This window comes from Pan paniscus, chromosome 11 (assembly GCF_029289425.2).
Source record: "Pan paniscus chromosome 11, NHGRI_mPanPan1-v2.0_pri, whole genome shotgun sequence".
NCBI classification, from domain to species: Eukaryota; Metazoa; Chordata; class Mammalia; order Primates; family Hominidae; genus Pan; species Pan paniscus.
In genome coordinates, this window is record NC_073260.2 from 70,320,482 (window position 1) to 70,336,809 (window position 16,328).

General features: G+C 37.2%; 1 protein-coding gene and 1 long non-coding RNA gene across 13 annotated transcripts in view; one reads left to right on the plus strand and one right to left on the minus strand.

The window, feature by feature from the left end:
- The window catches only part of LOC134728538 (uncharacterized), a 33,266-nt gene extending 17,347 nt beyond the window's left edge, over window positions 1-15,919 (plus strand). The window contains exons 1-2 of one of the 2 annotated variants that reach the window (XR_010109048.1): window positions 14,068-14,332; window positions 14,837-15,919. This is a non-coding gene — a long non-coding RNA (uncharacterized LOC134728538). Of the gene's footprint in view, window positions 1-14,067; window positions 14,333-14,836 lie in introns of those variants that run through there. The other variant, XR_010109049.1, reaches the window with a different exon arrangement.
- Window positions 1-16,328, minus strand: part of TRPM3 (transient receptor potential cation channel subfamily M member 3) — a 905,462-nt gene that overhangs the window by 591,391 nt on the left and 297,743 nt on the right. The window lies entirely within an intron of this gene.

Consider the following 16,328-nt stretch of genomic DNA (forward strand, 5'->3'; position numbering starts at 1 on the left):
GATTTTTTTAAGGTGACTATTTTTCCACTTACAAACATGAACACTACTGCTCAGGGCCACTGACTTTGCAAATTCTAACATACAGCTTGTATAAAGAATGCCTCGGGGAGGAGCCAAGATGGCCGAATAGGAACAGCTCCGGTCTACAGCTCCCAGCGTGAGCGATGCAGAAGACGGGTGATTTCTGCATTTCCATCTGAGGAACACAGTTCCTCACCAGCAACGGAGCAAAGCTGGATGGAGAATGATTTTGATGAGCTGAGAGAAGAAGGCTTCAGATGATCAAATTACTCTGAGCTACGGGAGGACATTCAAACCAAAGGCAAAGAAGTTGAAAACTTTGAAAAAAATTTAGAAGAATGTATAACTAGAATAACCAATACAGAGAAGTGCTTAAAGGAGCTGATGGAGCTGAAAACCAAGGCTCGAGAACTACGTGAAGAATGCAGAAGCCTCAGGAGCCGATGCGATCAACTGGAAGAAAGGGTATCAGCAATGGAAGATGAAATGAATGAAACGAAGCGAGAAGGGAAGTCTAGAGAAAAAAGAATAAAAAGAAATGAGCAAAGCCTCCAAGAAATATGGGACTATGTGAAAAGACCAAATCTACGTCTGATTGGTGTACCTGAAAGTGATGCGGAGAATGAAACCAAGTTGGAAAACACTCTGCAGGATATTATCCAGGAGAACTTCCCCAATCTAGCAAGGCAGGCCAACGTTCAGATTCAGGAAATACAGAGAACACCACAAAGATACTCCTCGAGAAGAGCAACTCCAAGACACATAATTGTCAGATTCACCAAAGTTGAAATGAAGGAAAAAATGTTAAGGGCAGCCAGACAGAAAGGTCGGGTTACCCTCAAAGGGAAGCCCATCAGACTAACAGCGGATCTCTCGGCAGAAACCCTACAAGCCAGAAGAGAGTGGGGGCCAATATTCAACATTCTTAAAGAAAAGAATTTTCAACCCAGAATTTCATATCCAGCCAAACTAAGCTTCATAAGTGAAGGAGAAATAAAATACTTTACAGACAAGCAAATGCTGACCGATTTTGTCACCACCAGGCTTGCCCTAAAAGAGCTCCTGAAGGAAGCGCTAAATATGGAAAGGAACAACCGGTACCAGCCACTGCAAAATCATGCCAAAATGTAAAGACCATCAAGACTAGGAAGAAACTGCATCAACTAATGAGCAAAATCACCAGCTAACATCATAATGACAGGATCAAATTCACACATAACAATATTAACTTTAAATGTAAATGGACTAAATTCTCCAACTAAAAGACACAGACTGGCAAGGTGGATAAAGAGTCAAGACCCATCAGTGTGCTGTATTCAGGAAACCCATCTCACGTGCAGAGACACATATAGGCTCAACATAAAAGGATGGAGGAAGATCTACCAAGCAAATGGAAAACAAAAAAAGGCAGGGGTTGCAATCCTAGTCTCTGATAAAACAGACTTTAAACCAACAAAGATCAAAAGAGACAAAGAAGGCCATTACATAATGGTAAAGGGATCAATTCAACAAGAGGAGCTAACTATCCTAAATATTTATGCACCCAATACAGGAGCACCCAGATTCATAAAGCAAGTCCTGAGTGACCTACAAAGAGACTTAGACTCCCACACATTAATAATGGGAGACTTTAACACCCCACTGTCAACATTAGACAGATCAACGAGACAAAAAGTCAACAAGGATACCCAGGAATTGAACTCAGCTCTGCACCAAGCGGACCTAATAGACATCTACAGAACTCTCCACCCCAAATCAACAGAATATACATTTTTTTCAGCACCACACCACACCTATTCCAAAATTGACCACATAGTTGGAAGTAAAGCTCTCCTCAGCAAATGTAAAAGAACAGACATTATAACAAACTATCTCTCAGACCACAGTGCAATCAAACTAGAACTCAGGATTAAGAATCTCACTCAAAGCCGCTCAACTACATGGAAACTGAACAACCTGCTCCTGAATGACTGCTGGGTACATAACGAAATGAAGGCAGAAATAAAGATGTTCTTTGAAACCAACGAGAATAAAGACACAACAGACCAGAATATCTGGGACGCATTCAAAGCAGTGTGCAGAGGGAAATTTATAGCACTAAATGCCCACAAGAGAAAGCAGGAAAGATCCAAAATTGACACCCTAACATCACAATTAAAAGAACTAGAAAAGCAAGAGCAAACACATTCAAAAGCTAGCAGAAGGCAAGAAATAACTAAAATCAGAGCAGAACTGAAGGAAATAGAGACACAAAAAACCCTTCAAAAAATTAATGAATCCAGGAGCTGGTTTTTTGAAAGGATCAACAAAATTGATAGACCGCTAGCAAGACTAATAAAGAAAAAAAGAGAGAAGAATCAAATAGACGCAATAAAAAATGATAAAGGGGATATCACCACCGATCCCACAGAAATACAAACTACCATCAGAGAATACTACAAACACCTCTACGCAAATAAACTAGAAAATCTAGAAGAAATGGATACATTCCTCGACACATACACTCTCCCAAGACTAAACCAGGAAGAAGTTGAATCTCTGAATAGACCAATAACAGGAGCTGAAATTGTGGCAATAATCAATAGTTTACCAACCAAAAAGAGTCCAGGACCAGATGGATTCACAGCCGAATTCTACCAGAGGTACAAGGAGGAACTGGTACCATTCCTTCTGAAACTATTCCAATCAATAGAAAAAGAGGGAATCCTCCCTAACTCATTTTATGAGGCCAGCATCATTCTGATACCAAAGCCTGGCAGAGACACAACCAAAAAAGAGAATTTTAGACCAATATCCTTGATGAACATTGATGCAAAAATCCTCAATAAAATACTGGCAAACCGAATCCAGCAGCACATCAAAAAGCTTATCCACCATGATCAAGTGGGCTTCATCCCTGGGATGCAAGGCTGGTTCAACATACGCAAATCAATAAATGTAATCCAGCATATAAACAGAGCCAAAGACAAAAACCACATGATTATCTCAATAGATGCAGAAAAAGCCTTTGACAAAATTCAACAACCCTTCATGCTAAAAACTCTCAATAAATTAGGTATTGATGGGACATATTTCAAAATAATAAGAGCTATCTATGACAAACCCACAGCCAATATCATACTGAATGGGCAAAAACTGGAAGCATTCCCTTTGAAAACTGGCACAAGACAGGGATGCCCTCTCTCACCGCTCCTATTCAACATAGTGTTGGAAGTTCTGGCCAGGGCAATTAGGCAGGAGAAGGAAATAAAGGGTATTCAATTAGGAAAAGAGGAAGTCAAATTGTCCCTGTTTGCAGACGACATGATTGTTTATCTAGAAAACCCCATTGTCTCAGCCCAAAATCTCCTTAAGCTGATAAGCAACTTCAGCAAAGTCTCAGGATACAAAATCAATGTACAAAAATCACAAGCATTCTTATACACCAACAACAGACAAACAGAGAGCCAAATCATGAGTGAACTCCCATTCACAATTGCTTCAAAGAGAATAAAATACCTAGGAATCCAACTTACAAGGGATGTGAAGCACCTCTTCAAGGAGAACTACAAACCACTGCTCAAGGAAATAAAAGAGGATACAAACAAATGGAAGAACATTCCTTGCTCATGGGTAGGAAGAATCAATATCGTGAAAATGGCCATACTGCCCAAGGTAATTTACAGATTCAATGCCATCCCCATCAAGCTACCAATGACTTTCTTCACAGAATTGGAAAAAACTACTTCAAAGTTCATATGGAACCAAAAGAGAGCCCGCATCGCCAAGTCAATCCTAAGCCAAAAGAACAAAGCTGGAGGCATCACACTACCTGACTTCAAACTATACTACAAGGCTACAGTAACCAAAACAGCATGGTACTGGTACCAAAACAGAAATATAGATCAATGGAACAGAACAGAGCCCTCAGAAATAACGCCACTTACCTACAACTATCTGATCTTTGACAAACCTGAGAAAAACAAGCAATGGGGAAAGGATTCCCTATTTAATAAATGGTGCTGGGAAAACTGGCTAGCCATATGTAGAAAGCTGAAACTGGATCCCTTCCTTACACCTTATACAAAAATCAATTCAAGATGGATTAAAGATTTAAACGTTAGACCTAAAACCATAAAAACCCTAGAAGAAAACCTAGGCATTACCATTCAGGACATAGGCGTGGGCAAGGACTTCATGTCCAAAACACCAAAAGCAATGGCAACAAAAGCCAAAATTGACAAATGGGATCTAATTAAACTAAAGAGCTTCTGCACAGCAAAAGAAACTACCATCAGAGTGAATAGGCAACCTACAACATGGGAGAAAATTTTTGCAACCTACTCATCTGACAAAGGGCTAATATCCAGAATCTACAGTGAACTCAAACAAATTTACAAGAAAAAAACAAACAACCCCATCAAAAAGTGGGCGAAGGACATGAACAGGCACTTCTCAAAAGAAGACATTTATGCAGCCAAAAAACACATGAAAAAATGCTCATCATCACTGGCCATCAGAGAAATGCAAATCAAAACCACTATGAGATATCATCTCACACCAGTTAGAATGGCAATCATTAAAAAGTCAGGAAACAACAGGTGCTGGAGAAGATGTGGAGAAATAGGAACACTTTTACACTGTTGGTGGGACTGTAAACTAGTTCAACCATTGTGGAAGTCAGTGTGGCGATTCCTCAGGGATCTAGAACTAGAAATACCATTTGACCCAGCCATCCCATTACTGGGTATATACCCAAATGACTATAAATCATGCTGCTATAAAGACACATGCACACGTATGTTTATTGCGGCATTATTCACAATAGCAAAGACTTGGAACCAACCCAAATGTCCAACAATGATAGACTGGATTAAGAAAATGTGGCACATATACACCATGGAATACTATGCAGCCATAAAAAATGATGAGTTCATATCCTTTGTAGGGACATGGATGAAATTGGAAACCATCATTCTCAGTAAACTATCGCAAGAACAAAAAACCAAACACCGCATATTCTCACTCATAGGTGGGAATTGAACAATGAGATCACATGGACACAGGAAGGGGAATATCATACTCTGGGGACTGTGGTGGGGAGGGGGGAGGGGGGAGGGATAGCATTGGGAGATATACCTAATGCTAGATGACGAGTTAGTGGGTGCAGCGCACCAGCATGGCACATGTATACATATGTAACTAACCTGCACAATGTGCACATGTACCCTAAAACTTAAAGTATAATAAAAAAAAAAAATAATGCCTCATCATTAGTATATTTAAAGGGGTCTCTAAATTTGGTAGCATAACTTACTTGTCTGTAGATTTTATTACCTTCATGCTTCTCTCCTCTAGACGTTACTTTTCATTTTGTTAATTTTGTTTACCTCTTTGGTATTCTTACTAGAATCACTAAATACATGCTATTTTATCTTTCCAAATTGCTGTCCTCACTCACCACAATTCATGTTGTAACTGAAATAAGCAGTGTTCTCAAAGATTAAATTGATGGGAACAGCATATTAGATACGTTTTCCCACTAGCTAAAGAGTACACACAGAAATGGCCGTGTGGCAAGGTACTATCTCAAGAGGTTTTCTGCTATGAAAATTTTACCAGTTGTGAAGCTATGAGGTAAAATTCAATCTTAATTCCTGGAGATGTGTTCAAAATAATTAAAACAAAAATTTCCACTCATCTTAATTGGTATTTCAGAAAAACCACTGTTTACATTTCAGACTTAAAAATAGGAACAAATTACTTCTCATGTTTGGTAATTTTCACAAAAACAGAGTGGGGGTTGGATAAGAAAAGGATGGGGTGGAGATAATACTAAAAGGGTAATAAAAGTAATGTCTGAGCTCGTAAATAATTTATTTTAAAAATTTTGTTGGTAGGAACTAGCCGATTTTGCCATAGAAACTTTAACTTACATTAGAATTATTTTGTTCACTGCAGTACAGAATGGTTAATAATAAAAGTAGTAATACCTAATGAATACTTACCCTCTAGCCAGCCACAGTGCTAAGAAATAATAATAATCCTTATTCCAACAGGGACACGTACTCTTAGTTGGCTACCTAACTGACATTCTCAACCTCTTTCTTACTTGTGCTTCTGCTAGAGAAGCTAAAAAATAAGATACCTGTTTCCAAGTATCCTTTATATACAGTCTGGTCAATCAGGGAAATAAATAACATGGAGATTCGGGAAAAGAGCTTCCCTTCCTGAAAAATGAAAAAAGCATCCAAGCTCTCTTTGCAGCCCTTGCTATGCTACTTACTGTCACTCTACTCGTTCCCTAACTCTGGAATGCTGTTATTTGAGGAGGTGATATCTAGAGCTATAACAATCATCTTGAAACCATGAGGGAGAGGCCAAGAGAAAGACAGACAGCAGGCTGGCATCCTGAAATGTTGCACTAACCTAGAATCAACAGCCTCAGACTTCTACTAATAATTATGCAAGATAATCAAATGCCTTTATTATTTAAGAAACTAATATGTTTTCTGTTACTTGCAGCTGAATGCTTCAATTTAAGCAGATATAGGAAGCAAATTCTGAAAGAAGAGAGTGAAAGATAAAAAAAAGTTCACCTCCTCAAAGTCACAAACCTAGGAAGTGGCAGAGATGTGATCAGCCCAGTCACCATATCTCCGGTGTTTTAAATTCCTACTCAACATTGTCTTTCATTTCCAAAAGACATAGTGTGGGGTTTGAAAGTACAGCTATTTCCCTTCCTTTGTTCATTCTCTGAATCTGTTCCAATTCTACCTCTTCTTCTCTCCTCCCCATCTTCAATATGACATCCTGACACCTCCCCAAGTTTGGTCATTTATCCCATCCTAGAATAATGTTTGAAAATATTTTTATGTTACAGTATCTTTAAAGCAAATAGGCATATAACTTTCCTCAATGAATGCCCTAAATCAACATGTTTCTTCATTCATTCATTCATGCATTCAAACATTTATTGAGCTTTTGCTATATGTCAGGTACTGAGATAAGTAGCAAGGGTAAAGATAAACAAGGCTAATACTTCACTGTTAAGTCATACATGTACTTATTCAGGCAAATACCATATAGTAATATACTTTATAAATGCATTATAGTGAAAAGCACAATAATATAAACGTAAGCAAGGTACGATGTTAGCAGAGAGGAATAAGGAAACTGGCTCTGCCTGGGGAGACCCGGGGGTTTAAAAGGAGCATTCCTGAGCTGGACTCTATTATATTCAAATGTAATTAGTTTCTATTTTCAAAAGTAGTCAGATAAGACACTTGATGTTCAGCTTGTTATGTGTTCATTCATGTTGAACTATAAAAAAGATTATGCATATCACATTTTTATATTTTTATGCTTACAAGAATTCAAATCAAGAACATTAAACAGGATGTATCTTTGACATGTAAAATAAAAATTTCCACAAAGAAATAAGAAAGCTTGACTCTTCACATGTTTTAAAGTTTTTGATTCTTATTCAGATAATTTAATTAGTTGTACTAAGAGTGTGTAACTTAATTTGAACAATAATCAATGTACTCAGCTTCAGAGATCTTTATTAATATCTCTAGCTGGATGTGGTGCTAATATTCCTACATGATTTACACACATTTTGAGCTTTTCAGAAAAATACAAAAAACAATGAAATTCACATGTAAGCTGGACTTTAGTGTTCAAAAACCACCCCTACAGTTCAAAATGATTGTAACAAGCCATGGATGTAACTCACCCTATAATCTATTAGCTTTGATTTCATTCTTTTTCCGATTATTTCAAAGTAATATAGACTTTTCTTAGCTACATCTTTTAGCTCCAAAATATTCTTTTGTCTATGTATTATTTATTAAGTTAAAGGGGCTTTTCAAACACACACCTGAAATATTTTGAGCTAATGTGATTATCTGTACAACGTCAGGTTGTCAGAATCTGCAACAATACATGTCAGTGTTTGAAGCAGATCTCTGAGGCTTGAATGATGGGATTAATATTATCACTACCACTTAAAATAAATTTTTATTACATTTTATAAGTTGACTATATTTTTTCTCATACCACTTTCACTCATGTCTGTCGTTCTGCTGGTTGTTGTCTTGCAAAATCTCAATTACTTTGGCATGACCTTTTGATTTCCTATGAAATGGAATTTCTTCTTCCACAAGAGCATCTTTAATACTTTTGTTGCTGTACTTGTTTTGATTGCTTCTGAAATTCCATTCACTGGGGCCATAATATATCCAAGTTTCTTCTCTACAGTGGACATTGTCCAAAACACCAGTATATAATGCCCGAATGTTTCCATAAGTAAGTAGAAAGAGTTTTGTCAAAACTGCAGTGTTTCTATCTTAATCTTTGCCTTTGTTGTATAAAAACTTTGAAATGTTGAATAGGGTCAAGAATAACAAATCCATAGTCAAGAGGGTAGAATTTATGTCATCCCTTGTTTGTAACACTAGACTAAACTTCAAACTATCAAGATCTCTGGTTTCCTATTTCTCAAGAGAGTGGCTTGAGCTGGTCAGTCTCTTGGCAGAGCATCTCCAAAACTGTTTTGCATGTGGTGGCCACTCTCTTTGCAATGGTTTCCACTTGTCTTAGGTTGAGTTACCTTCAAAACAAACCCTAAAGCAAGAGTTTGAGTGCAAATAGCTCATTTAGTAGTTATCTCAGAAAACACAGAAACAAAGTAGGGAATTGAGACTGGAAAGGAGAAACAGACAATAGAGAGGTTTTGACGTTTTAATAAGAGCCATTATTTACATTTTCGTATATACATATATATACACACACGTATATACACACACACATATATACACTTATACACACATACACACACATATATACTTTTTCATTTTAAAGTGAGATCAAATCTAATGTTTAAATTTTAATATTGAAACCAGGTTATTAAAAGAACCATGCTAATTTGAACACATTAACTTCAACAAAGGTGACATCCTCAGATTTACTTTATACTGACAATTTATATTTAAAAAATTTGCATGACAAATTATATTGAAGTTGTCTTTTCTGCTTATGTGCAGATGTATTTTCATGCACTATCAGATTCTGTTACTGTACTGTAAATAGTACACAGTATTCAAAGCAGTTTTGGTCAGGCATGGTGGCTCATGTCTGTAATCCCAGCACACTGGGAGGCCAAGGCAGCGAGGCAGGAGAATCACTTGAGCCCAGGAGTTTGAGACCATCCTGGGAACCATAGGGAAATAAAAAATAATGGAAAATATAAAATTATTAAAAAGAAAATGTTAAAAAAAAAAAAGAAAGAAAAAACAGGCCTGGTGGCACATGCCTGTAGTTCCAGCTACTTGGGAGGCTGAGGTGGGAGGATCACTTGGGTCATGATCACATCACTGCACTCTAGCATGGAGGACAGAATGAGACCCTATCCCCCAAAAAAAAAAAAAAAGTTTTTTGTTTCCATTGGTAGAACTTTGTCCCATTAACTATTTTTTCTTTTAACTTTTAAGTTCAAGAGTACAAGTTTGTTACATAGGTAAACTTGTGTCATGGGGGTTTATTGTACAGATTATTTCATAATGCAGGTATTAAACCTAGTACCCATTCAATATTTTTCCTGATCCTCTCCCTCCTCCCACCACCCACTCTCTGAAAGGCCCCAGTGGGTGTTGTTCTTCTCTACGTGTCCATGTGTTTTCATCATTTAGCTCCCACTTACAAATGGGAATATGTGGTATTTGGTTTTCTGTTCTTGTGTTAGTTTACTAAAGATAATGGCCTCTAGCTCTATTCATGTCCCTGCAAGGGACATGAACTCATTCTTTTTTATGGCTGCATAGGATTCCACGGGGTATATGTGCCACATTTTCTTTATCCAGTCTATCATTGACAGGCATTTGGGTTGATTCTATGTGTTTGCTATTGTGAATAGTGCTGCAATGAACATACACATACATGTGTCTTTATAATAGAATGATTTATATCCCTTTGGGTATATACCCAGTAATGGGATTGCTGCGTCAAATGGTATTTCTGTCTTTAGGTCTCTGAGGAATTGTCACACTGTCTTCCACAATGGCTGAACTAATTTACACTCTCATCAACAGTGTATAAGCATTCTTTTTTCTCCACAACCTCACCAGCATCAGCTATTTTTTGACTTTTTAATAAGAGCCATTCTGACTGGTATCTCTGATGGTATCTCATTGTGCTTTTGATTTGCAGTTCTCTAATGATCAGTGATGTTGAGCTTTCCATATGATTGTTGGCCACATATATGTCTTCCCATTCACTATAAATTTAGTTAATGGAGCTGCCTTTTAAAAAGATATATTCCAAGCAACATCATTTCTTTTTGTATTGGTTAGTTCTCAAATCTAGTTTTTCTCTATGTCTTAACACAACGACTTCCTTATACCATAATATTCCTTACATTGTGGCTGAAACTATGGATAAGAAAAAATAAATGAGAGCTCCAAATTTCATAAGGTACATGATTTTGAAACTTCTTATTACTCTGGTTTGACCTTGTGCCCCTAGAAGTAGTATGCTCTACCCAAGCAAGTTACTTTTAAAGGGCCCATCTGATCACCGTAATTTACCCAATATTGGCATACTCAAAAAACCTTTCCAAGCCTTTTTATCCTACTTTTTGCTCATGGACAACCTGATCTATCTCTGGTTCCACCACTCATCCCTTTCATTCTTTTCTCTTTCCTTCTTAAATATCAGTCAAGTATTTCTTTGCTTCTAGACTGTTCTTAAGAATTGTTACTGTACCCTTAAGATAAGAAGAATATCGTGAGATTTGGGACTTTGCTTAGGGGAAGCTAAGGTTTTATTTTTTTCCCTCATATGGGTCAATTACATTTCCCTCATCTGGGTCAATTACATGAGTTCCGTGGTAGGTTGGTCTAACTCATCATAATGAACACTACTCTGAGTTATATATAATCCTTACTTGACATATCAGCAGGAGAAAGCAAGACTTGCAAAAGTCAAGCCAGATTGCTGATCAGTCATTTTGACAGGCAGTTTAAACTGTGCCCTTTGGCGATAAAATGTCATTAAGAGAAAATATTAACAAGAAAGAAATTAAACAGCAATATGCTTAACATAATAACCTTAATGGAAAAAAATCAACAGCATTGGTGTTTTTATTAAACTCTATTATATCCTAAAAATAAATAGTAAGCTTTGTAATAATTTGATAAAATAAGCCTCAGCATGCATGTATCCATGACAACCCAGATTTATATTTTTGAGTTCCAAATAACCGTGTCACCAGAAATATGCAAATTATCTTAAAAGTTATAATGAGATAACATTATTTGTTTCCATAAATATCTGTTGACTAATAGTCCAACAAAACTTGACAGTAAATAACAAATTATGAAATGTTTTGAATATTATTCTTAGAGAAACTGGAACAGCTGTTTATCATTATAATTATAATGAAGAGCAAAGAGTCAACGGTCACATGCCCTTTAGTCTATTGTGAAGTCAAAAAGGATATGAAAAAAATATACATGCTACCTTAAATACCAGATGGAACTCCATTTGGAAGTCTAATAGGGTAACTTCCCTGGAGCTAATACACACCAGAGGTTAAGTAACAACAGAAGAGAGTGAATGTGGGCATTCAGCCAAGGGCTTCTGCTGCCCTTTCCTTTTCCGGTACCAAATGTCTGTTCCTTTAGATAAGAGACTTTGAGAATGGATTCTGAAAAACTCTGAGAGAATGCAGAAAATACCACACCATTGGACTGCATTTACTCAAGAGTGCTCTGAAAGTCCTATTAAGCTGTTACAAAACCTGGAATTGTCCTGCAGACATAGATTGAATTTCTAGGAAAAGGAAATGCAGATAATATGAGGAATGGACAAAACAGGCATTTCCGTGTTCTATTTTCTCATGTAAAATCCATTTTTCTTCTGTGCAATCAAAAAGGAAAGTATACTACTTACTGTTAGTATACTATTCTAATTATGAGTAATGATTGAGAAAAAAAAATTGAAGGAAACATGCCTGAAAACATGGGAGTAAATTCCAGACTAAAGTTTTCCAAGTGTAACTAAAATTGTCTTTTAACAAAGGAAACTCTTATAAACTAATTAGAATAAAAGATTAAAATCAAGAAGGAAATTCCAAAGTACAAAATTAAACATTAAAATTCCTCCCTCATTACTAAATTACATTTTTCAGCTCATCAAGTTTGGTTAAAAAAAAATTCTAAAGAACTAAGAAAAATAATCTGCCTAATAGCATCATTCTTTATGAAGAAGTCATCTGAAGACAGAGGTACTCTGTGATTCTGTTAGGTACATATTTGTTCTTTTAGGCGTATTTCTACTGTTTAGATCAATTTTCCATTTACAGACAAAATGAATAACAAACACATATTATCTTTGTGTATTTGGAAGAATGGGAGAAAATTTTCCCAAACTATGTTTTATCTTGTAGATACTCCTTAGATGTTCCTTCGTTTTTAATGTGGGTACACAATGACACAGTGATATAAATTCAGCTTTTGCAAGCCGTAGGTAAGAATGATGGAGCTTTCGAATCACCGTGGTGCCGTTTGCAGTTTCAGCCAAAGCCCCTAGCTTGCCAGGCTCAAACTATACATTCCAGAAGCTCCCCCTCTACCCCGCATAGTAAACAATCCACCAGATGTCAAAGACGAAATTTTGAAACCTCAAGAAGCAACTTGTTCCAATCTATGAGCCATTAACTTGAGATTCTGTTTCCTAACACTAGAATTTTTCTGCTACAATTGTCCTAAAAGAATACATTTCTTTTCTGTCACATCAGTCTTTGGAGACATAGCAGCCTCCTCTTAGAGCTCAATTATGCCCCAGGGAGCACCTTAATAACAGTAGTGGAGACTGGTTGTTTTGTCCTAACATACATCCTTCTTCTCCATTCTTCTGGAAATACAACCATTCTGTCAGGTTGGTAACACTCAGCACCTGACTTAAATGTGCCCTAGACGCCATTACTGGTTACAGGAAATGAGGCAACACCCATGACCACAGCACGTTGAACAAACATGCTGCTTTTTGGAGATCTCAGCAGCTGGTAGCTTTTCATAATTTATTAATACCACTTACCTGATTTCTCCAAACTTTGACCATAGTGATTGGTTCAGCAATAATCATGTAACCCAAACTGGGCCAACCAGAGTTCCCCTTTAATTTCGTTTCTAAATCTATAGGAAAAGGCAACAGCCATTTGCTACCTAAAGCACTAAGATGTGTTTGTGGCTATTGGATGTCACCTTCTTGCCTCAAAAAGAAACCCGTCTGCAAGGGAAACCAAGTAGGGGCTAGCCGAACTGAAAGACCTGACAACATTGCTTGAGCCCCTGGATCTAACCTTGTCCAAAAGCAGTAACACCAACGTGGTTGTCCCAGCCTAGGAGCCAAGTGTTCCCTTTTTTGCTTAAGCTAGTTTGAGTAGGGTTTTTGTCACTTGCAACCTACAGTGAAAAAATAGAGTATTTTCATCGAGGAGATAGCTTCATGGATTTCTTAGTTAGTATTAACTGTAGCTTAATATTCCTTCATTGAACAAACATTTGCTAAAATACTGTCTTATGTAGAGCATTATCCCTAAACCCAGGTAGAAAAATTTAACGGACTTGCTTCTTGCCTTTAAGGAGTTCACCATTTATTTACTGAGACACACACTACCACTGAACATCTGCCCTCTTGCCTGCAACACACAGACACACAGACACACACACACACACACACACACACACACACACACACACACAGCCAGCTAGGCAACAGAATTTCTACTGGCTAAGAAAAGGTTAATGGAAACTAAACTCAACTGCTCTTCCTTATAAGGGAACTCTGACCCAGAGCCTCCTGAAGTCCTATGCATACACTTGACAAAAACCCTCAAGAGATCTGCATTGAGTACTGACTGATTCTTTTAAACCCATCTCTAGTCTGAATAGAAATCAGGTTAAGATAACATTTTGGAATTTATCCCATTTCAAGTGTTCTAATCACATAACAGACTGAAGAAGTAACTTTATTTGCTGCCAAGCCTGCTGATTCAAGTTCTCAGAAATAGAAAATGCTGCCTCTGGACAAAGTTATGTGCACAACTCATATCTCAGACCTCCTGGGGGAGGCAACAATGCAATAAACAGGGGCCTTACAAGGGGTTCTAATTATGTGGCACTTTCTGACCAACATTTCTTTTTTCAGAATCTAGAAATATTCTCTTTTCCTCTCTACCTTCACAAAAATATATTCAGCTCAAGAGCCACCTCACCAAGAAGCTCACCTTGAAAAATCTAGCCAGCAAGTCTCCTTCCTTCCTCTCATGGTACTCTATCTAGTTTGGCACTTAATTACTGATTCTGATTCTCAAGTGGGGATGACAGAGAGTAGTGTAAAAGAATTTTCTGAAGTTAAAAAAAAAAAAACCTCAATTTATTACAGCTTACTTGCTCTCCTACCTGAGCAAAACTATGTACCTTAGTTTTGAGTCCTCAAGAAATTTAAAAAATATTCACATAAACTTTTAAAATCAGCTAGTTATCAAATAATATTTAAAATATTAGAACATGTAAATAGTTCTCTAATTACTAGAATAATATTTTTAAAACAAATTATACATTTGCTTGAATTTTTATAAATAACATTGAAAATAATTTACATTTTTCTTAACACCCTGGGATCTATCACTACTATGTGATTTGCTACAACAATACTTTCAATGTCTAAGGTGTGTTGGATGTTGCTTTGAAATGCTTTGTTTTCTGAGGTCTTATTTTAGATGCTTATGTGTTTTTAATCTCCTGTCTTGTCTTCTGCCTACTGTTCACAGAATTCTTTGGAGCAGAATATACAGCCAGTGCATGAAAGACTGACACCTGGAAAATCCTAGGAAAAACATGAACCAAGAAAACATGAACCAAGAATTTTATACCCAGCCAAGTGATCACTAAAGTATAAAGGCCACAAAAAAGGCATTTTTCAACATACAAGACTCAGAGAATAATGTTCCAAGAAAACTTTCTTGAAGGAGTTTAAAATTTCTTGAAAGTCATAGGGTGAATTTCAACTAAGGAAGAGAGAGTAAGAACAGCAAATGGCAGTGGCCATTGAAGCCATCTAGCTCTAGGCTAAGAAAACAAAAATCAAATCTGTGGTCATTATAGTAATAGAACTATAAAAAGTAAAAATAATATAAGTATCAAAACTTAAATGAGGAAGAAAGTGATGGTAGTGAATGTATGCTGATAGCCTTCCTTTTTAGAGCTGGGGATTCAGAAAGAATCATATAGCTGGTCAAATAGCATACATAGAGATATATGCAAAGATAGAAATAAAAAGATTAGATCTAATAAAATGTAATCAATCAATTGTAAAAAGAAGGATGGCAGGAAGGCAAGTGAGAAGAAGTGAAAATATAGGCCGGAGTGGTGGCTCACACCTGTAATCCCAGCACTCTGGCAGGCCAAGGTGGGAAGATCACCGTAGCCCAGGAGTTCAACACCAGCCTAAGCAACATAGGGAGATCCAGTCTCTACAAAAAATAATTTAAAAACGTGCTGGATATGGTGGTGTGCACTTGTGCTCCCAGCTACTGGGGAAACTGAGGTGGCAGGATCACTTGGGCCCAGGAGGTGGAGGCTGCAGTGAGCCATGATCATGCTACTACACTCCAGCCTGGGTGACAGAGTGAGACCCTGTCTCAAAAAACACAAAACAAAACAAAACAAAACAAAACAAAACAAAACAAAACAAACAAACAAATAACAGCTATAACCTGAAAACGAAGACAGTAACTTCTTTGAAGTAATTATGGAATGTCTGCAAAAAAAATTAACCAAGTGTTAGGCTACATAGCGAATCTCAATAGCCTCCCACCCTACCAAACTATGCACAGGTACATGTGAGTTAAACAGGTAATAAAGATAAATAATGAAAATCCACTTGGAAATGGTGAAAAGCAGCTAATACCAAGTTTAAGAGAAAATATATAGTTAAAATATTTGTATTAATAAACAAAAAAGCCCAGGCATAATGCCTTATACCTGTAATCCTAGAACTTTGGGAGGCTGAGGCGGATGGATCACTGGAGCCCAGGAGTTTGAGACCAGCCTGAGCAACCCCATCTCTATGAAAAATACAACCATTAGCTGAGTGTGGTGGCATGCACCTGTGGTCCAGCTACTTGGGAGGCTGAGGTGGGAGGATGGCTTGAGCCTGGGAGGTCAAAACTGTAGTGAGCTGAGATCTCATTCTGTCACCCAGGCTCCACTTCAGCCTGGGTAACAGAGTAAGATCCTGTCTCAAATATATATACACATATA